Source organism: Hemiscyllium ocellatum, chromosome 28 (genome assembly GCF_020745735.1).
Source record: "Hemiscyllium ocellatum isolate sHemOce1 chromosome 28, sHemOce1.pat.X.cur, whole genome shotgun sequence".
In the NCBI taxonomy this organism is placed as follows: Eukaryota; Metazoa; Chordata; class Chondrichthyes; order Orectolobiformes; family Hemiscylliidae; genus Hemiscyllium; species Hemiscyllium ocellatum.
This window is the reverse complement of record NC_083428.1, coordinates 1,159,726-1,184,479: the sequence shown is the minus strand read 5'-3', so window position 1 is coordinate 1,184,479 and position 24,754 is coordinate 1,159,726. Positions and strand designations below refer to the sequence as shown.

The 24,754-nt window shown below is 52.1% G+C and overlaps 1 protein-coding gene across 1 annotated transcript in view; it reads right to left on the bottom strand.

Annotated features, from left to right (window-relative positions):
- The window catches only part of kxd1 (KxDL motif containing 1), a 93,700-nt gene extending 69,685 nt beyond the window's left edge, over positions 1-24,015 (bottom strand). The window contains exon 1 of the mRNA XM_060846542.1: positions 23,963-24,015. The gene's annotated coding sequence lies outside the window, so the exon portion shown is untranslated. The remainder of the gene's footprint in view (positions 1-23,962) is intronic.
- Between the last annotated feature and the right edge of the window lie 739 nt (positions 24,016-24,754).

The window sequence follows — 24,754 nt, the reverse complement described above, 5'->3', positions numbered from 1 at the left end:
GTACTGTACCCCAGTGTTATACAGTGACAGACCTGTCCCCACCAGTACTGTACCCCAGTGTTATACAGGGACAGACCTGTCCCCACCAGTACTGTACCCCAGTGTTATACAGTGACAGACCTGTCCCCACCAGTACTGTACCCCAGTGTTATACAGTGACAGACCTGTCCCCACCAGTACTGTACCCCAGTGTTATACAGTGACAGACCTGTCCCCACCAGTACTGTACCCCAGTGTTATACAGTGACAGACCTGTCCCCACCAGTACTGTACCCCAGTGTTATACAGTGACAGACCTGTCCCCACCAGTACTGTACCCCAGTGTTATACAGTGACAGACCTGTCCCCACCAGTACTGTACCCCAGTGTTATACAGTGACAGACCTGTCCCCACCAGTACTGTACCCCAGTGTTATACAGTGACAGACATGTCCCCACCAGTACTGTACCCCAGTGTTATACAGTGACAGACCTGTCCCCACCAGTACTGTACCCCAGTGTTATACAGGGACAGACCTGTCCCCACCAGTACTGTACCCCAGTGTTATACAGGGACAGACCTGTCCCCACCAGTACTGTACACCAGTCTTATACAGTGACAGACCTGTCCCCACCAGTACTGTACCCCAGTGTTATACAGTGACAGACCTGTCCCCACCAGTACTGTACCCCAGTGTTATACAGTGACAGACCTGTCCCCACAGTACTGTACCCCAGTGTTATACAGTGACAGACTGTCCCCACCAGTACTGTACCCCAGTGTTATACAGTGACAGACCTGTCCCCACCAGTACTGTACCCCAGTGTTATACAGGGACAGACCTGTCCCCACCAGTACTGTACACCAGTGTTATACAGTGACAGACCAGTCCCCACCAGTACTGTACCCCAGTGTTATACAGTGACAGACCTGTCCCCACCAGTACTGTACCCCAGTGTTATACAGTGACAGACCTGTCCCCACCAGTACTGTACCCCAGTGTTATACAGTGACAGACCTGTCCCCACAGTACTGGACCCCAGTGTTATACAGTGACAGACATGTCCCCACCAGTACTGTACCCCAGTGTTATACAGTGACAGACCTGTCCCCACCAGTACTGTACCCCAGTGTTATACAGTGACAGACCTGTCCCCACCAGTACTGTACCCCAGTGTTATACAGTGACAGACCTGTCCCCACCAGTACTGTACCCCAGTGTTATACAGTGACAGACCTGTCCCCACCAGTACTGTAACCCAGTGTTATACAGTGACAGACCTGTCCCCACCAGTACTGTACACCAGTGTTATACAGTGACAGACATGTCCCCACAGTACTGTACCCCACTGATATACAGTGACAGACATGTCCCCACCAGTACTGTACCCCAGTGTTATACAGGGAAAGACCTGTCCCCACCAGTACTGTACCCCACTGTTACACAGTGACAGACATGTCACCACCAGTACTGTACCCCAGTGTTATACAGTGACAGACCTGTCCCCACCAGTACTGTACCCCAGTGTTATACAGTGACAGACCTGTCCCCACCAGTACTGTACCCCAGTGTTATACAGGGACAGACCTGTCCCCACCAGTACTGTACCCCAGTGTTATACAGGGACAGACCTGTCCCCACCAGTACTGTACCCCAGTGTTATACAGTGACAGACCTGTCCCCACCAGTACTGTACCCCAGTGTTATACAGGGACAGACCTGTCCCCACCAGTACTGTACCCCAGTGTTATACAGTGACAGACCTGTCCCCACCAGTACTGTACCCCAGTGTTATACAGGGACAGACCTGTCCCCACCAGTACTGTACACCAGTCTTATACAGTGACAGACCTGTCCCCACCAGTACTGTACGCCAGTGTTATACAGGGACAGACCTGTCCCCACCAGTACTGTACACCAGTGTTATACAGTGACAGACCTGTCCCCACCAGTACTGTACCCCAGTGTTATACAGTGACAGACCTGTCCCCACCAGTACTGTACCCCAGTGTTATACAGTGACAGACCTGTCCCCACCAGTACTGTACACCAGTGTTATACAGTGACAGACCTGTCCCCACCAGTACTGTACCCCAGTGTTATACAGTGACAGACCTGTCCCCACCAGTACTGTACCCCAGTGTTATACAGTGACAGACCTGTCCCCACCAGTACTGTACCCCAGTGTTATACAGTGACAGACATGTCCCCACCAGTACTGTACCCCAGTGTTATACAGGGACAGACCTGTCCCCACCAGTACTGTACCCCAGTGTTATACAGGGACAGACCTGTCCCCACCAGTACTGTACACCAGTCTTATACAGTGACAGACCTGTCCCCACCAGTACTGTACCCCAGTGTTATACAGTGACAGACCTGTCCCCACCAGTACTGTACCCCAGTGTTATACAGTGACAGACCTGTCCCCACAGTACTGTACCCCAGTGTTATACAGTGACAGACCTGTCCCCACCAGTACTGTACCCCAGTGTTATACAGTGACAGACCTGTCCCCACCAGTACTGTACCCCAGTGTTATACAGGGACAGACCTGTCCCCACCAGTACTGTACACCAGTGTTATACAGTGACAGACATGTCCCCACCAGTAATGTACCCCAGTGTTATACAGTGACTGACCTGTCCCCACCAGTCCTGTACCCCAGTGTTATACAGTGACAGACCTGTCCCCACAGTACTGTACCCCAGTGTTATACAGTGACAGACCTGTCCCCACCAGTACTGTACCCCAGTGTTATACAGTGACAGACCTGTCCCCACCAGTACTGTACCCCAGTGTTATACAGTGACAGACATGTCCCCACCAGTACTGTACCCCAGTGTTATACAGTGACAGACCTGTCCCCACCAGTACTGTACCCCAGTGTTATACAGTGACAGACCTGTCCCCACCAGTACTGTAACCCAGTGTTATACAGTGACAGACCTGTCCCCACCAGTACTGTACCCCAGTGTTATACAGTGACAGACCTGTCCCCACCAGTACTGTACCCCAGTGTTATACAGTGACAGACCTGTCCCCACCAGTACTGTACCCCAGTGTTATACAGGGACAGACCTGTCCCCACCAGTACTGTACCCCAGTGTTATACAGTGACAGACCTGTCCCCACCAGTACTGTACCCCAGTGTTATACAGGGACAGACCTGTCCCCACCAGTACTGTACCCCAGTGTTATACAGTGACAGACCTGTCCCCACCAGTACTGTACCCCAGTGTTATACAGTGACAGACCTGTCCCCACCAGTACTGTACCCCAGTGTTATACAGTGACAGACCTGTCCCCACCAGTACTGTACCCCAGTGTTATACAGTGACAGACCTGTCCCCACCAGTACTGTACCCCAGTGTTATACAGTGACAGACCTGTCCCCACCAGTACTGTACCCCAGTGTTATACAGGGACAGACCTGTCCCCACCAGTACTGTACCCCAGTGTTATACAGTGACAGACCTGTCCCCACCAGTACTGTACCCCAGTGTTATACAGGGACAGACCTGTCCCCACCAGTACTGTACCCAAATGTTTACAGTGACAGACCTGTCCCCACCAGTACTGTACCCCAGTGTTATACAGCGACAGACCTGTCCCCACCAGTACTGTACACCAGTGTTATACAGGGACAGACATGTCCCCACCAGTACTGTACCCCACTGTTATACAGTGACAGACATGTCCCCACCAGTACTGTACCCCAGTGTTATACAGTGACAGACATGTCCCCACCAGTACTGTACCCCAGTGTTATACAGGACAGACCTGTCCCCACCAGTACTGTACCCCAGTGTTATACAGGGACAGACCTGTCCCCACCAGTACTGTACCCCAGTGTTATACAGGGACAGACCTGTCCCCACCAGTACTGTACCCCAGTGTTATACAGTGACAGACCTGTCCCCACCAGTACTGTACCCCAGTGTTATACAGGGACAGACCTGTCCCCACCAGTACTGTACCCCAGTGTTATACAGTGACAGACCTGTCCCCACCAGTACTGTACCCCAGTGTTATACAGTGACAGACATGTCCCCACCAGTACTGTACACCAGTGTTATACAGTGACAGACATGTCCCCACCAGTACTGTACCCCAGTGTTATACAGTGACAGACCTGTCCCCACCAGTACTGTACCCCAGTGTTATACAGTGACAGACCTGTCCCCACCAGTACTGTACCCCAGTGTTATACAGTGACAGACATGTCCCCACCAGTACTGTACCCCAGTGTTATACAGTGACAGACATGTCCCCACCAGTACTGTACCCCAGTGTTATACAGTGACAGACCTGTCCCCACCAGTACTGTACCCCAGTGTTATACAGTGACAGACATGTCCCCACCAGTACTGTACCCCAGTGTTATACAGGGACAGACCTGTCCCCACCAGTACTGTACCCCAGTGTTATACAGGGACAGACCTGTCCCCACCAGTACTGTACCCCAGTGTTATACAGTGACAGACCTGTCCCCACCAGTACTGTACCCCAGTGTTATACAGTGACAGACCTGTCCCCACCAGTACTGTACACCAGTGTTATACAGTGACAGACCTGTCCCCACCAGTACTGTACCCCAGTGTTATACAGGGACAGACCTGTCCCCACCAGTACTGTACACCAGTGTTATACAGTGACAGACCTGTCCCCACCAGTACTGTACCCCAGTGTTATACAGTGACAGACATGTCCCCACCAGTACTGTACCCAGTGTTATACAGTGACAGACCTGTCCCCACCAGTCCTGTACCCCAGTGTTATACAGTGACAGACCTGTCCCCACCAGTACTGGACCCCAGTGTTATACAGTGACAGACCTGTCCCCACCAGTACTGTACCCCAGTGTTATACAGTGACAGACCTGTCCCCACCAGTACTGTACACCAGTGTTATACAGTGACAGACATGTCCCCACCAGTACTGTACACCAGTGTTATACAGTGACAGACCTGTCCCCACCAGTACTGTACCCCAGTGTTATACAGTGACAGACATGTCCCCACCAGTCCTGTACCCAGTGTTATACAGTGACAGACATGTCCCCACCAGTCCTGTACCCAGTGTTATACAGTGACAGACATGTCCCCACCAGTCCTGTACCCCACTGTTATACAGTGACAGACCTGTCCCCACCAGTACTGTACCCCAGTGTTATACAGTGACAGACATGTCCCCACCAGTACTGTACCCCAGTGTTATACAGGGACAGACCTGTCCCCACCAGTACTGTACACCAGTGTTATACAGTGACAGACCTGTCCCCACCAGTACTGTACCCCAGTGTTATACAGTGACAGACCTGTCCCCACCAGTACTGTACCCAGTGTTATACAGGGAAAGACCTGTCCCCACCAGTACTGTACCCCAGTGTTATACAGTGACAGACCTGTCCCCACCAGTACTGTACCCCAGTGTTATACAGTGACAGACCTGTCCCCACCAGTACTGTACCCCAGTGTTATACAGGGACAGACCTGTCCCCACCAGTACTGTACCCCAGTGTTATACAGGGACAGACATGTCCCCACCAGTACTGTACCCCAGTGTTATACAGTGACAGACCTGTCCCCACCAGTACTGTACCCCAGTGTTATACAGCGACAGACCCGACCCCACCAGTACTGCACCCCAGTGTTATACAGGACAGACCCGTCCCCACCAGTACTGTACCCCAGTGTTATACAGTGACAGACCTGTCCCCACCAGTACTGTACCCCAGTGTTATACAGTGACAGACCTGTCCCCACCAGTACTGTACCCCAGTGTTATACAGGGACAGACCTGTCCCCACCAGTACTGTACCCCAGTGTTATACAGGACAGACCTGTCCCCACCAGTACTGTACCCCAGTGTTATACAGTGACAGACCTGTCCCCACCAGTACTGTACCCCAGTGTTATACAGGGACAGACCTGTCCCCACCAGTACTGTACCCCAGTGTTATACAGGGACAGACCTGTCCCCACCAGTACTGTACCCCAGTGTTATACAGTGACAGACCTGTCCCCACCAGTACTGTACCCCAGTGTTATACAGTGACAGACCTGTCCCCACCAGTACTGTACCCCAGTGTTATACAGGGACAGACCTGTCCCCACCAGTACTGTACCCCAGTGTTATACAGTGACAGACCTGTCCCCACCAGTACTGTACCCCAGTGTTATACAGTGACAGACCTGTCCCCACCAGTACTGTACCCCAGTGTTATACAGTGACAGACATGTCCCCACCAGTAATGTACCCCAGTGTTATACAGTGACTGACCTGTCCCCACCAGTCCTGTACCCCAGTGTTATACAGTGACAGACCTGTCCCCACCAGTACTGGACCCCAGTGTTATACAGTGACAGACCTGTCCCCACCAGTACTGTACCCCAGTGTTATACAGTGACAGACCTGTCCCCACCAGTCCTGTACCCCAGTGTTATACAGTGACAGACATGTCCCCACCAGTACTGTACACCAGTGTTATACAGTGACAGACCTGTCCCCACCAGTACCCCAGTGTTATACAGTGACAGACCTGTCCCCACCAGTACTGTACACCAGTGTTATACAGGGAAAGACCTGTCCCCACCAGTACTGTACCCCAGTGTTATACAGTGACAGACATGTCCCCACCAGTACTGTACCCCAGTGTTATACAGTGACAGACCTGTCCCCACCAGTACTGTACCCCAGTGTTATACAGGGACAGACATGTCCCCACCAGTACTGTACCCCAGTGTTATACAGGGACAGACATGTCCCCACCAGTACTGTACCCCAGTGTTATACAGTGACAGACATGTCCCCACCAGTACTGTACCCCAGTGTTATACAGTGACAGACCTGTCCCCACCAGTACTGTACCCCAGTGTTATACAGGGACAGACCTGTCCCCACCAGTACTGTACCCCAGTGTTATACAGCGACAGACCTGTCCCCACCAGTACTGTACCCCAGTGTTATACAGTGACAGACATGTCCCCACCAGTACTGTACCCCAGTGTTATACAGGGACAGACCTGTCCCCACCAGTACTGTACACCAGTGTTATACAGTGACAGACCTGTCCCCACCAGTACTGTACCCCAGTGTTATACAGTGACAGACATGTCCCCACCAGTACTGTACACCAGTGTTATACAGTGACAGACCTGTCCCCACCAGTACTGTACATGAGAGTTATACAGTGACAGACCTGTCCCCACAGTACTGGACCCCAGTGTTATACAGTGACAGACCTGTCCCCACCAGTACTGTACCCCAGTGTTATACAGTGACAGACCTGTCCCCACCAGTACTGTACCCCAGTGTTATACAGTGACAGACATGTCCCCACCAGTACTGTACACCAGTGTTATACAGTGACAGACCTGTCCCCACCAGTACTGTACCCCAGTGTTATACAGTGACAGACATGTCCCCACCAGTACTGTAACCCAGTGTTATACAGTGACAGACATGTCCCCACCAGTACTGTACACCAGTGTTATACAGTGACAGACATGTCCCCACAGTACTGTACCCCACTGTTATACAGTGACAGACATGTCCCCACCAGTACTGTACCCCAGTGTTATACAGTGACAGACATGTCCCCACCAGTACTGTACCCCAGTGTTATACAGTAACAGACATGTCCCCACCAGTACTGTACCCCAGTGTTATACAGTGACAGACATGTCCCCACCAGTACTGTACCCCAGTGTTATACAGGGACAGACCTGTCCCCACCAGTACTGTACCCCAGTGTTACACAGTGACAGACCTGTCCCCACCAGTACTGTACCCCAGTGTTATACAGTGACAGACCTGTCCCCACCAGTACTGTACCCCAGTGTTATACAGGGACAGACCTGTCCCCACCAGTACTGTACCCCAGTGTTATACAGCGACAGACCTGTCCCCACCAGTACTGTACCCCAGTGTTATACAGGGACAGACCTGTCCCCACCAGTACTGTACCCCAGTGTTATACAGGGACAGACATGTCCCCACCAGTACTGTACACCAGTGTTATACAGTGACAGACCTGTCCCCACCAGTACTGTACCCCAGTGTTATACAGCGACAGACCTGTCCCCACCAGTACTGTACCCAGTGTTATACAGGGAAAGACATGTCCCCACCAGTACTGTACCCCAGTGTTATACAGTGACAGACATGTCCCCACCAGTACTGTACCCCAGTGTTATACAGTGACAGACCTGTCCCCACCAGTACTGTACCCCAGTGTTATACAGGGACAGACATGTCCCCACCAGTACTGTACCCCAGTGTTATACAGGGACAGACATGTCCCCACCAGTACTGTACCCCAGTGTTATACAGTGACAGACCTGTCCCCACCAGTACTGTACCCCAGTGTTATACAGCGACAGACCTGTCCCCACCAGTACTGTACACCAGTGTTATACAGGGACAGACATGTCCCCACCAGTACTGTACCCCAGTGTTATACAGTGACAGACATGTCCCCACCAGTACTGTACCCCAGTGTTATACAGTGACAGACATGTCCCCACCAGTACTGTACCCCAGTGTTATACAGGGACAGACCTGTCCCCACCAGTACTGTACCCCAGTGTTATACAGCGACAGACCTGTCCCCACCAGTACTGTACCCCAGTGTTATACAGCGACAGACCTGTCCCCACCAGTACTGTACCCCAGTGTTATACAGGGACAGACCTGTCCCCACCAGTACTGTACCCCAGTGTTATACAGGGACAGACATGTCCCCACCAGTACTGTACCCCAGTGTTATACAGTGACAGACATGTCCCCACCAGTACTGTACCCCAGTGTTATACAGTGACAGACATGTCCCCACCAGTACTGTACCCCAGTGTTATACAGGGACAGACCTGTCCCCACCAGTACTGTACACCAGTGTTATACAGTGACAGACCTGTCCCCACCAGTACTGTACCCCAGTGTTATACAGTGACAGACATGTCCCCACCAGTACTGTACACCAGTGTTATACAGTGACAGACCTGTCCCCACCAGTACTGTACCCCAGTGTTATACAGTGACAGACCTGTCCCCACCAGTACTGTACACCAGTGTTATACAGTGACAGACATGTCCCCACCAGTACTGTACACCAGTGTTATACAGTGACAGACCTGTCCCCACCAGTACTGTACCCCAGTGTTATACAGTGACAGACATGTCCCCACCAGTACTGTAACCCAGTGTTATACAGTGACAGACATGTCCCCACCAGTACTGTACACCAGTGTTATACAGTGACAGACATGTCCCCACAGTACTGTACCCCACTGTTATACAGTGACAGACATGTCCCCACCAGTACTGTAACCCAGTGTTATACAGTGACAGACATGTCCCCACCAGTACTGTACCCCAGTGTTATACAGTAACAGACATGTCCCCACCAGTACTGTACCCCAGTGTTATACAGTGACAGACATGTCCCCACCAGTACTGTACCCCAGTGTTATACAGGGACAGACCTGTCCCCACCAGTACTGTACCCCAGTGTTACACAGTGACAGACCTGTCCCCACCAGTACTGTACCCCAGGGTTATACAGTGACAGACCTGTCCCCACCAGTACTGTACCCCAGTGTTATACAGCGACAGACCTGTCCCCACCAGTACTGTACCCCAGTGTTATACAGGGACAGACATGTCCCCACCAGTACTGTACCCCAGTGTTATACAGGGACAGACATGTCCCCACCAGTACTGTACCCCAGTGTTATACAGTGACAGACCTGTCCCCACCAGTACTGTACCCCAGTGTTATACAGCGACAGACCTGTCCCCACCAGTACTGTACACCAGTGTTATACAGGGAAAGACATGTCCCCACCAGTACTGTACCCCAGTGTTATACAGTGACAGACATGTCCCCACCAGTACTGTACCCCAGTGTTATACAGTGACAGACATGTCCCCACCAGTACTGTACCCCAGTGTTATACAGGGACACACCTGTCCCCACCAGTACTGTACCCCAGTGTTATACAGTGACAGACCTGTCCTCACCAGTACTGTACACCAGTGTTATACAGTGACAGACATGTCCCCACCAGTACTGTACCCCAGTGTTATACAGTGACAGACCTGTCCCCACCAGTACTGTACCCCAGTGTTATACAGCGACAGACCTGTCCCCACCAGTACTGTACCCCAGTGTTATACAGGGACAGACATGTCCCCACCAGTACTGTACCCCAGTGTTATACAGGGACAGACATGTCCCCACCAGTACTGTACCCCAGTGTTATACAGTGACAGACCTGTCCCCACCAGTACTGTACCCCAGTGTTATACAGCGACAGACCTGTCCCCACCAGTACTGTACACCAGTGTTATACAGGGAAAGACATGTCCCCACCAGTACTGTACCCCAGTGTTATACAGTGACAGACATGTCCCCACCAGTACTGTACCCCAGTGTTATACAGTGACAGACATGTCCCCACCAGTACTGTACCCCAGTGTTATACAGGGACAGACCTGTCCCCACCAGTACTGTACCCCAGTGTTATACAGGGACAGACATGTCCCCACCAGTACTGTACCCCAGTGTTATACAGTGACAGACCTGTCCCCACCAGTACTGTATCCCAGTGTTATACAGCGACAGACCTGTCCCCACCAGTACTGTACACCAGTGTTATACAGGGACAGACATGTCCCCACCAGTACTGTACCCCACTGTTATACAGTGACAGACATGTCCCCACCAGTACTGTACCCCAGTGTTATACAGTGACAGACATGTCCCCACCAGTACTGTACCCCACTGTTATACAGGGACAGACATGTCCCCACCAGTACTGTACCCCAGTGTTATACAGGGACAGACCTGTCCCCACCAGTACTGTACCCCAGTGTTACACAGTGACAGACCTGTCCCCACCAGTACTGTACCCCAGTGTTATACAGTGACAGACCTGTCCCCACCAGTACTGTACACCAGTGTTATACAGTGACAGACATGTCCCCACCAGTACTGTACCCCAGTGTTATACAGTGACAGACCTGTCCCCACCAGTACTGTACCCCAGTGTTATACAGTGACAGACATGTCCCCACCAGTACTGTACCCCAGTGTTATACAGTGACAGACATGTCCCCACCAGTACTGTACCCCAGTGTTATACAGTGACAGACATGTCCCCACCAGTACTGTACCCCAGTGTTACACAGTGACAGACCTGTCCCCACCAGTACTGTACACCAGTGTTATACAATGACAGACCTGTCCCCACCAGTACTGTACACCAGTGTTATACAGTGACAGACATGTCCCCACCAGTACTGTACCCCAGTGTTATACAGCGACAGACCTGTCCCCACCAGTACTGTACCCCAGTGTTATACAGGGACACACCTGTCCCCACCAGTACTGTACCCCAGTGTTATACAGGGACAGACCTGTCCCCACCAGTACTGTACCCCAGTGTTATACAGCGACAGACCTGTCCCCACCAGTACTGTACACCAGTGTTATACAGGGACAGACATGTCCCCACCAGTACTGTACCCCACTGTTATACAGTGACAGACATGTCCCCACCAGTACTGTACCCCAGTGTTATACAGTGACAGACATGTCCCCACCAGTACTGTACCCCAGTGTTATACAGGGACACACCTGTCCCCACCAGTACTGTACCCCACTGTTATACAGTGACAGACCTGTCCCCACCAGTACTGTACCCCAGCGTTATACAGGGACAGACATGTCCCCACCAGTACTGTACCCCAGTGTTATACAGTGACAGACATGTCCCCACCAGTACTGTACCCCAGTGTTATACAGTGACAGACCTGTCCCCACCAGTACTATACCCCAGTGTTATACAGCGACAGACCTGTCCCCACCAGTACTGTACCCCAGTGTTATACAGGGACACACCTGTCCCCACCAGTACTGTACCCCAGTGTTATACAGGGACAGACATGTCCCCACCAGTACTGTACCCCAGTGTTATACAGCGACAGACCTGTCCCCACCAGTACTGTACACCAGTGTTATACAGGGACAGACATGTCCCCACCAGTACTGTACCCCAGTGTTATACAGTGACAGACATGTCCCCACCAGTACTGTACCCCAGTGTTATACAGTGACAGACATGTCCCCACCAGTACTGTACCCCAGTGTTATACAGGGACACACCTGTCCCCACCAGTACTGTACCCCAGTGTTATACAGGGACAGACATGTCCCCACCAGTACTGTACCCCAGTGTTATACAGTGACAGACCTGTCCCCACCAGTACTGTACCCCAGTGTTATACAGCGACAGACATGTCCCCACCAGTACTGTACCCCAGTGTTATACAGTGACAGACATGTCCCCACCAGTACTGTACCCCAGTGTTATACAATGACAGACCTGTCCCCACCAGTACTGTACCCCAGTGTTATACAGGGACAGACCTGTCCCCACCAGTACTGTACCGCAGTGTTATACAGTGACAGACCTGTCCCCACCAGTACTGTACCCCAGTGTTATACAGGGACAGACCTGTCCCCACCAGTACTGTACCCCAGTGTTACACAGTGACAGACCTGTCCCCACCAGTACTGTACCCCAGTGTTATACAATGACAGACCTGTCCCCACCAGTACTGTACACCAGTGTTATACAGGGACAGACCTGTCCCCACCAGTACTGTACCCCACTGTTATACAGTGACAGACCTGTCCCCACCAGTACTGTACCCCAGTGTTATACAGGGACAGACATGTCCCCACCAGTACTGTACCCCAGTGTTATACAGTGACAGACATGTCCTCACCAGTACTGTACCCCAGTGTTATACAGTGACAGACCTGTCCCCACCAGTACTGTACCCCAGTGTTATACAGGGACAGACCTGTCCCCACCAGTACTGTACCCCAGTGTTATACAGTGACAGACCTGTCCCCACCAGTACTGTACCCCAGTGTTATACAGGGACACACCTGTCCCCACCAGTACTGTACCCCAGTGTTATACAGGGACAGACATGTCCCCACCAGTACTGTACCCCAGTGTTATACAGGGACAGACATGTCCCCACCATTACTGTACCCCAGTGTTATACAGGGACAGACCTGTCCCCACCAGTACTGTACCCCAGTGTTATACAGTGACAGACCTGTCCCCACCAGTACTGTACCCCAGTGTTATACAGGGACACACCTGTCCCCACCAGTACTGTACCCCAGTGTTATACAGGGACAGACATGTCCCCACCAGTACTGTACCCCAGTGTTACACAGTGACAGACCTGTCCCCACCAGTACTGTACCCCAGGGTTATACAGTGACAGACCTGTCCCCACCAGTACTGTACCCCAGGGTTATACAGTGACAGACCTGTCCCCACCAGTACTGTACACCAGTGTTATACAGTGACAGACATGTCCCCACCAGTACTGTACCCCAGTGTTATACAGGGACAGACCTGTCCCCACCAGTACTGTACCCCAGTGTTATACAGTGACAGACCTGTCCCCACCAGTACTGTACCCCAGTGTTATACAGGGACAGACCTGTCCCCACCAGTACTGTACACCAGTGTTATACAGCGACAGACCTGTCCCCACCAGTACTGTACCCCAGTGTTATACAGCGACAGACCTGTCCCCACCAGTACTGTACACCAGTGTTATACAGGGACAGACATGTCCCCACCAGTACTGTACCCCACTGTTATACAGTGACAGACATGTCCCCACCAGTACTGTACCCCAGTGTTATACAGTGACAGACATGTCCCCACCAGTACTGTACCCCAGTGTTATACAGTGACAGACATGTCCCCACCAGTACTGTACCCCAGTGTTATACAGGGACAGACCTATCCCCACCAGTACTGTACCCCAGTGTTATACAGGGACAGACCTGTCCCCACCAGTACTGTACCCCAGTGTTATACAGGGACAGACATGTCCCCACCAGTACTGTACCCCAGTGTTATACAGTGACAGACCTGTCCCCACCAGTACTATACCCCAGTGTTATACAGCGACAGACATGTCCCCACCAGTACTGTACCCCAGTGTTATACAGTGACAGACATGTCCCCACCAGTACTGTACTCCAGTGTTATACAGTGACAGACATGTCCCCACCAGTCCTGTACACCAGTGTTATACAGTGACTGACCTGTCCCCACCAGTACTGTACCCCAGTGTTATACAGTGACAGACATGTCCCCACCAGTCCTGTACCCCAGTGTTATACAGTGACAGACATGTCCCCACAATCCTGTACCCCACTGTTATACAGTGACAGACATGTCCCCACCAGTACTGTACCCCAGTGTTATACAGTGACAGACATGTCCCCACCAGTACTGTACCCCAGTGTTATACAGTGACAGACATGTCCCCACCAGTACTGTACCCCAGTGTTATACAGTGACAGACATGTCCCCACCAGTACTGTACCCCAGTGTTATACAGGGACAGACATGTCCCCACCAGTACTGTACCCCAGTGTTATACAGGGACAGACCTGTCCCCACCAGTACTGTACACCAGTCTTATACAGTGACAGACCTGTCCCCATCAGTACTGTACCCCAGTGTTATACAGTGACAGACCTGTCCCCACCAGTACTGTACACCAGTGTTATACAGTGACAGACCTGTCCCCACCAGTACTGTACCCCAGTGTTATACAGGGACAGACCTGTCCCCACCAGTACTGTACACCAGTGTTATACAGTGACAGACCTGTCCCCACCAGTACTGTACCCCAGTGTTATACAGTGACAGACATGTCCCCACCAGTAATGTACACCAGTGTTATACAGTGACTGACCTGTCCCCACCAGTCCTGTACCCCAGTGTTATACAGTGACAGACCTGTCCCCACAGTCCTGGACCCCAGTGTTATACAGTGACAGACATGTCCCCACCAGTACTGTACCCCAGTGTTATACAGTGACAGACCTGTCCCCACCAGTCCTGTACACCAGTGTTATACAGTGACAGACATGTCCCCACCAGTCCTGTACACCAGTGTTATACAGTGACTGACCTGTCCCCACCAGTACTGTACCCCAGTGTTATACAGTGACAGACATGTCCCCACCAGTCCTGTAACCCAGTGTTATACAGTGACAGACATGTCCCCACCAGTCCTGTACACCAGTGTTATACAGTGACAGACATGTCCCCACAGTCCTGTACCCCACTGATATACAGTGACAGACATGTCCCCACCAGTACTGTACCCCAGTGTTATACAGTGACAGACATGTCCCCACCAGTACTGTACCCCAGTGTTATACAGGGACAGACCTGTCCCCACCAGTACTGTACACCAGTGTTATACAGTGACAGACCTGTCCCCACCAGTACTGTACCCCAGTGTTATACAGTGACAGACCTGTCCCCACCAGTACTGTACACCAGTGTTATACAGGGAAAGACATGTCCCCACCAGTACTGCACCCCACTGTTATACAGTGACAGACATGTCCCCACCAGTACTGTACCCCAGTGTTATACAGTGACAGACCTGTCCCCACCAGTACTGTACCCCAGTGTTATACAGGGACAGACATGTCCCCACCAGTACTGTACCCCAGTGTTATACAGGGACAGACATGTCCCCACCAGTACTGTACCCCAGTGTTATACAGTGACAGACCTGTCCCCACCAGTACTATACCCCAGTGTTATACAGCGACAGACCTGTCCCCACCAGTACTGTACACCAGTGTTATACAGGGACAGACATGTCCCCACCAGTACTGTACCCCACTGTTATACAGTGACAGACATGTCCCCACCAGTACTGTACCCCAGTGTTATACAGTGACAGACATGTCCCCACCAGTACTGTACCCCAGTGTTATACAGGGACAGACCTGTCCCCACCAGTACTGTACCCCAGTGTTATACAGCGACAGACCTGTCCCCACCAGTACTATACCCCAGTGTTATACAGCGACAGACCTGTCCCCACCAGTACTGTACCCCAGTGTTATACAGGGACACACCTGTCCCCACCAGTACTGTACCCCAGTGTTATACAGGGACAGACATGTCCCCACCAGTACTGTACCCCAGTGTTATACAGTGACAGACATGTCCCCACCAGTACTGTACCCCAGTGTTATACAGTGACAGACATGTCCCCACCAGTACTGTACCCCAGTGTTATACAGGGACAGACCTGTCCCCACCAGTACTGTACACCAGTGTTATACAGTGACAGACCTGTCCCCACCAGTACTGTACCCCAGTGTTATACAGTGACAGACATGTCCCCACCAGTAATGTACACCAGTGTTATACAGTGACTGACCTGTCCCCACCAGTCCTGTACCCCAGTGTTATACAGTGACAGACCTGTCCCCACAGTCCTGGACCCCAGTGTTATACAGTGACAGACATGTCCCCACCAGTACTGTACCCCAGTGTTATACAGTGACAGACCTGTCCCCACCAGTCCTGTACACCAGTGTTATACAGTGACAGACATGTCCCCACCAGTCCTGTACACCAGTGTTATACAGTGACTGACCTGTCCCCACCAGTACTGTACCCCAGTGTTATACAGCGACAGACCTGTCCCCACCAGTACTGTACACCAGTGTTATACAGGGAAAGACATGTCCCCACCAGTACTGCACCCCACTGTTATACAGTGACAGACATGTCCCCACCAGTACTGTACCCCAGTGTTATACAGTGACAGACCTGTCCCCACCAGTACTGTACCCCAGTGTTATACAGGGACAGACATGTCCCCACCAGTACTGTACCCCAGTGTTATACAGGGACAGACATGTCCCCACCAGTACTGTACCCCACTGTTATACAGTGACAGACATGTCCCCACCAGTACTGTACCCCAGTGTTATACAGTGACAGACATGTCCCCACCAGTACTGTACCCCAGTGTTATACAGGGACAGACCTGTCCCCACCAGTACTGTACCCCAGTGTTATACAGCGACAGACCTGTCCCCACCAGTACTATACCCCAGTGTTATACAGTGACAGACATGTCCCCACCAGTACTGTACCCCAGTGTTATACAGGGACAGACCTGTCCCCACCAGTACTGTACACCAGTGTTATACAGTGACAGACCTGTCCCCACCAGTACTGTACCCCAGTGTTATACAGTGACAGACATGTCCCCACCAGTAATGTACACCAGTGTTATACAGTGACTGACCTGTCCCCACCAGTCCTGTACCCCAGTGTTATACAGTGACAGACCTGTCCCCACAGTCCTGGACCCCAGTGTTATACAGTGACAGACATGTCCCCACCAGTACTGTACCCCAGTGTTATACAGTGACAGACCTGTCCCCACCAGTCCTGTACACCAGTGTTATACAGTGACAGACATGTCCCCACCAGTCCTGTACACCAGTGTTATACAGTGACTGACCTGTCCCCACCAGTACTGTACCCCAGTGTTATACAGTGACAGACATGTCCCCACCAGTCCTGTAACCCAGTGTTATACAGTGACAGACATGTCCCCACCAGTCCTGTACACCAGTGTTATACAGTGACAGACATGTCCCCACAGTCCTGTACCCCACTGATATACAGTGACAGACATGTCCCCACCAGTACTGTACCCCAGTGTTATACAGTGACAGACATGTCCCCACCAGTACTGTACCCCACTGTTATACAGTAACAGACATGTCCCCACCAGTACTGTACCCCAGTGTTATACAGTGACAGACATGTCCCCACCAGTACTGTACCCCAGTGTTATACAGGGACAGACCTGTCCCCACCAGTACTGTACCCCAGTGTTACACAGTGACAGACCTGTCCCCACCAGTACTGTACCCCAGGGTTATACAGTGACAGACCTGTCCTCACCAGTACTGTACCCCAGTGTTATACAGGGACAGACCTGTCCCCACCAGTACTATACCCCAGTGTTATACAGCGACAGACCTGTCCCCACCAGTACTGTACCCCAGTGTTATACAGGGACAGACATGTCCCCACCAGTACTGTACCCCAGTGTTATACAGGGACAGACATGTCCCCACCAGTACTGTACACCAGTGTTATACAGTGACAGACCTGTCCCCACCAGTACTGTACCCCAGTGTTATACAGCGACAGACCTGTCCCCACCAGTACTGTACACCAGTGTTATACAGGGAAAGACATGTCCCCACCAGTACTGCACCCCACTGTTATACAGTGACAGACATGTCCCCACCAGTACTGTACCCCAGTGTTATACAGTGACAGACCTGTCCCCACCAGTACTGTACCCCAGTGTTATACAGGGACAGACATGTCCCCACCAGTACTGTACCCCAGTGTTATACAGGGACAGACATGTCCCCACCAGTACTGTACCCCAGTGTTATACAGTGACAGACCTGTCCCCACCAGTACTATACCCCAGTGTTATACAGCGACAGACCTGTCCCCACCAGTACTGTACACCAGTGTTATACAGGGACAGACATGTCCCCACCAGTACTGTACCCCACTGTTATACAGTGACAGACATGTCCCCACCAGTACTGTACCCCAGTGTTATACAGTGACAGACATGTCCCCACCAGTACTGTACCCCAGTGTTATACAGGGACAGACCTGTCCCCACCAGTACTGTACCCCAGTGTTATACAGCGACAGACCTGTCCCCACCAGTACTATACCCCAGTGTTATACAGCGACAGACCTGTCCCCACCAGTACTGTACCCCAGTGTTATACAGGGACACACCTGTCCCCACCAGTACTGTACCCCAGTGTTATACAGGGACAGACATGTCCCCACCAGTACTGTACCCCAGTGTTATACAGTGACAGACATGTCCCCACCAGTACTGTACCCCAGTGTTATACAGTGACAGACATGTCCCCACCAGTACTGTACCCCAGTGTTATACAGGGACAGACCTGTCCCCACCAGTACTGTACACCAGTGTTATACAGTGACAGACCTGTCCCCACCAGTACTGTACCCCAGTGTTATACAGTGACAGACATGTCCCCACCAGTAATGTACACCAGTGTTATACAGTGACTGACCTGTCCCCACCAGTCCTGTACCCCAGTGTTATACAGTGACAGACCTGTCCCCACCAGTCCTGTACACCAGTGTTATACAGTGACAGACATGTCCCCACCAGTCCTGTACACCAGTGTTATACAGTGACTGACCTGTCCCCACCAGTACTGTACCCCAGTGTTATACAGTGACAGACATGTCCCCACCAGTCCTGTAACCCAGTGTTATACAGTGACAGACATGTCCCCACCAGTCCTGTACACCAGTGTTATACAGTGACAGACATGTCCCCACAGTCCTGTACCCCACTGATATACAGTGACAGACATGTCCCCACCAGTACTGTACCCCAGTGTTATACAGTGACAGACATGTCCCCACCAGTACTGTACCCCACTGTTATACAGTAACAGACATGTCCCCACCAGTACTGTACCCCAGTGTTATACAGTGACAGACATGTCCCCACCAGTACTGTACCCCAGTGTTATACAGGGACAGACCTGTCCCCACCAGTACTGTACCCCAGTGTTACACAGTGACAGACCTGTCCCCACCAGTACTGTACCCCAGGGTTATACAGTGACAGACCTGTCCCCACCAGTACTGTACCCCAGTGTTATACAGCGACAGACCTGTCCCCACCAGTACTGTACCCCAGTGTTATACAGGGACAGACATGTCCCCACCAGTACTGTACCCCAGTGTTATACAGGGACAGACATGTCCCCACCAGTACTGTACCCCAGTGTTATACAGTGACAGACCTGTCCCCACCAGTACTGTACCCCAGTGTTATACAGCGACAGACCTGTCCCCACCAGTACTGTACACCAGTGTTATACAGGGAAAGACATGTCCCCACCAGTACTGTACCCCACTGTTATACAGTGACAGACATGTCCCCACCAGTACTGTACCCCAGTGTTATACAGTGACAGACATGTCCCCACCAGTACTGTACCCCAGTGTTATACAGGGACACACCTGTCCCCACCAGTACTGTACCCCAGTGTTATACAGTGACAGACCTGTCCTCACCAGTACTGTACACCAGTGTTATACAGTGACAGACATGTCCCCACCAGTACTGTACCCCAGTGTTATACAGTGACAGACCTGTCCCCACCAGTACTGTACCCCAGTGTTATACAGCGACAGACCTGTCCCCACCAGTACTGTACCCCAGTGTTATACAGGGACAGACATGTCCCCACCAGTACTGTACCCCAGTGTTATACAGGGACAGACATGTCCCCACCAGTACTGTACCCCAGTGTTATACAGTGACAGACCTGTCCCCACCAGTACTGTACCCCAGTGTTATACAGCGACAGACCTGTCCCCACCAGTACTGTACACCAGTGTTATACAGGGAAAGACATGTCCCCACCAGTACTGTACCCCACTGTTATACAGTGACAGACATGTCCCCACCAGTACTGTACCCCAGTGTTATACAGTGACAGACATGTCCCCACCAGTACTGTACCCCAGTGTTATACAGGGACACACCTGTCCCCACCAGTACTGTACCCCAGTGTTATACAGGGACAGACATGTCCCCACCAGTACTGTACCCCAGTGTTATACAGTGACAGACCTGTCCCCACCAGTACTATATCCCAGTGTTATACAGCGACAGACCTGTCCCCACCAGTACTGTACACCAGTGTTATACAGGGACAGACATGTCCCCACCAGTACTGTACCCCACTGTTATACAGTGACAGACATGTCCCCACCAGTACTGTACCCCAGTGTTATACAGTGACAGACATGTCCCCACCAGTACTGTACCCCACTGTTATACAGGGACAGACATGTCCCCACCAGTACTGTACCCCAGTGTTATACAGGGACAGACCTGTCCCCACCAGTACTGTACCCCAGTGTTACACAGTGACAGACCTGTCCCCACCAGTACTGTACCCCAGGGTTATACAGTGACAGACCTGTCCCCACCAGTACTGTACACCAGTGTTATACAGTGACAGACATGTCCCCACCAGTACTGTACCCCAGGGTTATACAGTGACAGACCTGTCCCCACCAGTACTGTACCCCAGTGTTATACAGTGACAGACATGTCCCCACCAGTACTGTACCCCACTGTTATACAGTGACAGACATGTCCCCACCAGTACTGTACCCCAGTGTTATACAGTGACAGACATGTCCCCACCAGTACTGTACCCCAGTGTTACACAGTGACAGACCTGTCCCCACCAGTACTGTACACCAGTGTTATACAATGACAGACCTGTCCCCACCAGTACTGTACACCAGTGTTATACAGTGACAGACATGTCCCCACCAGTACTATACCCCAGTGTTATACAGCGACAGACCTGTCCCCACCAGTACTGTACCCCAGTGTTATACAGGGACACACCTGTCCCCACCAGTACTGTACCCCAGTGTTATACAGGGACAGACCTGTCCCCACCAGTACTGTACCCCAGTGTTATACAGCGACAGACCTGTCCCCACCAGTACTGTACACCAGTGTTATACAGGGACAGACATGTCCCCACCAGTACTGTACCCCACTGTTATACAGTGACAGACATGTCCCCACCAGTACTGTACCCCAGTGTTATACAGTGACAGACATGTCCCCACCAGTACTGTACCCCAGTGTTATACAGGGACACACCTGTCCCCACCAGTACTGTACCCCACTGTTATACAGTGACAGACCTGTCCCCACCAGTACTGTACCCCAGCGTTATACAGGGACAGACATGTCCCCACCAGTACTGTACCCCAGTGTTATACAGTGACAGACATGTCCTCACCAGTACTGTACCCCAGTGTTATACAGTGACAGACCTGTCCCCACCAGTACTATACCCCAGTGTTATACAGCGACAGACCTGTCCCCACCAGTACTGTACCCCAGTGTTATACAGGGACACACCTGTCCCCACCAGTACTGTACCCCAGTGTTATACAGGGACAGACATGTCCCCACCAGTACTGTACCCCAGTGTTATACAGCGACAGACCTGTCCCCACCAGTACTGTACACCAGTGTTATACAGGGACAGACATGTCCCCACCAGTACTGTACCCCACTGTTATACAGTGACAGACATGTCCCCACCAGTACTGTACCCCAGTGTTATACAGTGACAGACATGTCCCCACCAGTACTGTACCCCAGTGTTATACAGGGACACACCTGTCCCCACCAGTACTGTACCCCAGTGTTATACAGGGACAGACATGTCCCCACCAGTACTGTACCCCAGTGTTATACAGTGACAGACCTGTCCCCACCAGTACTGTACCCCAGTGTTATACAGCGACAGACATGTCCCCACCAGTACTGTACCCCAGTGTTATACAGTGACAGACATGTCCCCACCAGTACTGTACCCCAGTGTTATACAATGACAGACCTGTCCCCACCAGTACTGTACCCCAGTGTTATACAGGGACAGACCTGTCCCCACCAGTACTGTACCGCAGTGTTATACAGTGACAGACCTGTCCCCACCAGTACTGTACCCCAGTGTTATACAGGGACAGACCTGTCCCCACCAGTACTGTACCCCAGTGTTACACAGTGACAGACCTGTCCCCACCAGTACTGTACCCCAGGGTTATACAATGACAGACCTGTCCCCACCAGTACTGTACACCAGTGTTATACAGGGACAGACCTGTCCCCACCAGTACTGTACCCCACTGTTATACAGTGACAGACCTGTCCCCACCAGTACTGTACCCCAGTGTTATACAGGGACAGACATGTCCCCACCAGTACTGTACCCCAGTGTTATACAGTGACAGACATGTCCTCACCAGTACTGTACCCCAGTGTTATACAGTGACAGACCTGTCCCCACCAGTACTGTACCCCAGTGTTATACAGGGACAGACCTGTCCCCACCAGTACTGTACCCCAGTGTTATACAGTGACAGACCTGTCCCCACCAGTACTGTACCCCAGTGTTATACAGGGACAGACATGTCCCCACCAGTACTGTACCCCAGTGTTATACAGTGACAGACCTGTCCCCACCAGTACTGTACCCCAGTGTTATACAGGGACAGACCTGTCCCCACCAGTACTGTACCCCAGTGTTATACAGGGACAGACCTGTCCCCACCAGTACTGTACCCCAGTGTTATACAGGGACAGACATGTCCCCACCAGTACTGTACCCCAGTGTTATACAGGGACAGACCTGTCCCCACCAGTACTGTACCCCAGTGTTATACAGGGACAGACCTGTCCCCACCAGTACTGTACCCCAGTGTTATACAGGGACAGACATGTCCTCACCAGTACTGTACCCCAGTGTTATACAGTGACAGACCTGTCCCCACCAGTACTGTACCCCAGTGTTATACAGGGACAGACCTGTCCCCACCAGTACTGTACCCCAGTGTTATACAGGGACAGACCTGTCCCCACCAGTACTGTACCCCAGTGTTATACAGGGACAGACATGTCCCCACCAGTACTGTACCCCAGTGTTATACAGTGACAGACCTGTCCCCACCAGTACTGTACCCCAGTGTTATACAGGGACACACCTGTCCCCACCAGTACTGTACCCCAGTGTTATACAGGGACAGACATGTCCCCACCAGTACTGTACCCCAGTGTTATACAGGGACACACCTGTCCCCACCAGTACTGTACCCCAGTGTTATACAGTGACAGACATGTCCCCATCAGTACTGTACCCCAGTGTTATACAGGGACACACCTGTCCCCATCAGTACTGTACCCCAGTGTTATACAGGGACACACCTGTCCCCACCATTACTGTACCCCAGTGTTATACAGGGACAGACATGTCCCCATCAGTACTGCACCCCAGTGTTATACAGAGAGACAGCTGCACAATAGTACCTCCGGGTCACTTTAACTGCATGATAATATATTGGAGATCGAGTGGTCAGTAATATACTATTCGCGGTTTGAAGTTGAACAGACAATTAAGTTCAAACCTGTTCTCACGGAGCCCGTGGCCTCCTGAAGCAAATGGCGGCGCGCATGTGCAGTCCCGACAGGGCGGAGGCCAAGCGGCGGGGCCTCTGTCGTTGAGGGGCGGGGCCTGGGTGAGGGGCGGGGCCTGATTGAAGGGCGCGCTCTGGGTGAGGAGCGCGGTCAGGTTGAGGGGCGGGGTCAGGTGGAGGGGCGGGGCCAGGGTGGTGGATGTTCAATGTCATCTCATTGAGGGGCGGGGCCATTGTCATAACTCGGGCGGTCACCGTAACGTCAGCACCGTGACGGATGGAGGGCGGAGCCAGGCCTCCGTTGGGCGGGCAGTGGTTAACGTGGGGCGGGGTGGTGGTCGCTGAGCGATGTAGACAGCGTCCCCCTGGGTGAGAGTTTTGAAGCGGAAGGTTCATGGCGTGAGAATGGCGCCTGTCATTTTGGGAGAGTGTTTGGGCCAAGTGATTGTGGGCGGGATCCGAGTGGAGTGGGATGGGGCGGGGGCGGGGGCGGGGGCGGGGTCAGGGTTCGGGTTGACCTAGCCGTTGCTGGGAGACGGATCTCCCTGTCCCCTCCCCCACCCTGACACAGCATCTGCATCTCCCCTTCCCCAGTTGGACTGAATTTGTTGGGCAGAGGAGTGGCAGGTGGAGTTTAATTTAGATAAATGTGAAGTGCTGTATTTTGAAAGGCAAATCAGGGCAGGACTTATACACTTTAATGGTTAGGATGTGGGGAGCTGCTAAACAGAGAGATCTTAAAGTGTAGGTTCATTGTTCCTTCAGATTGGAGTCACAGGAGTC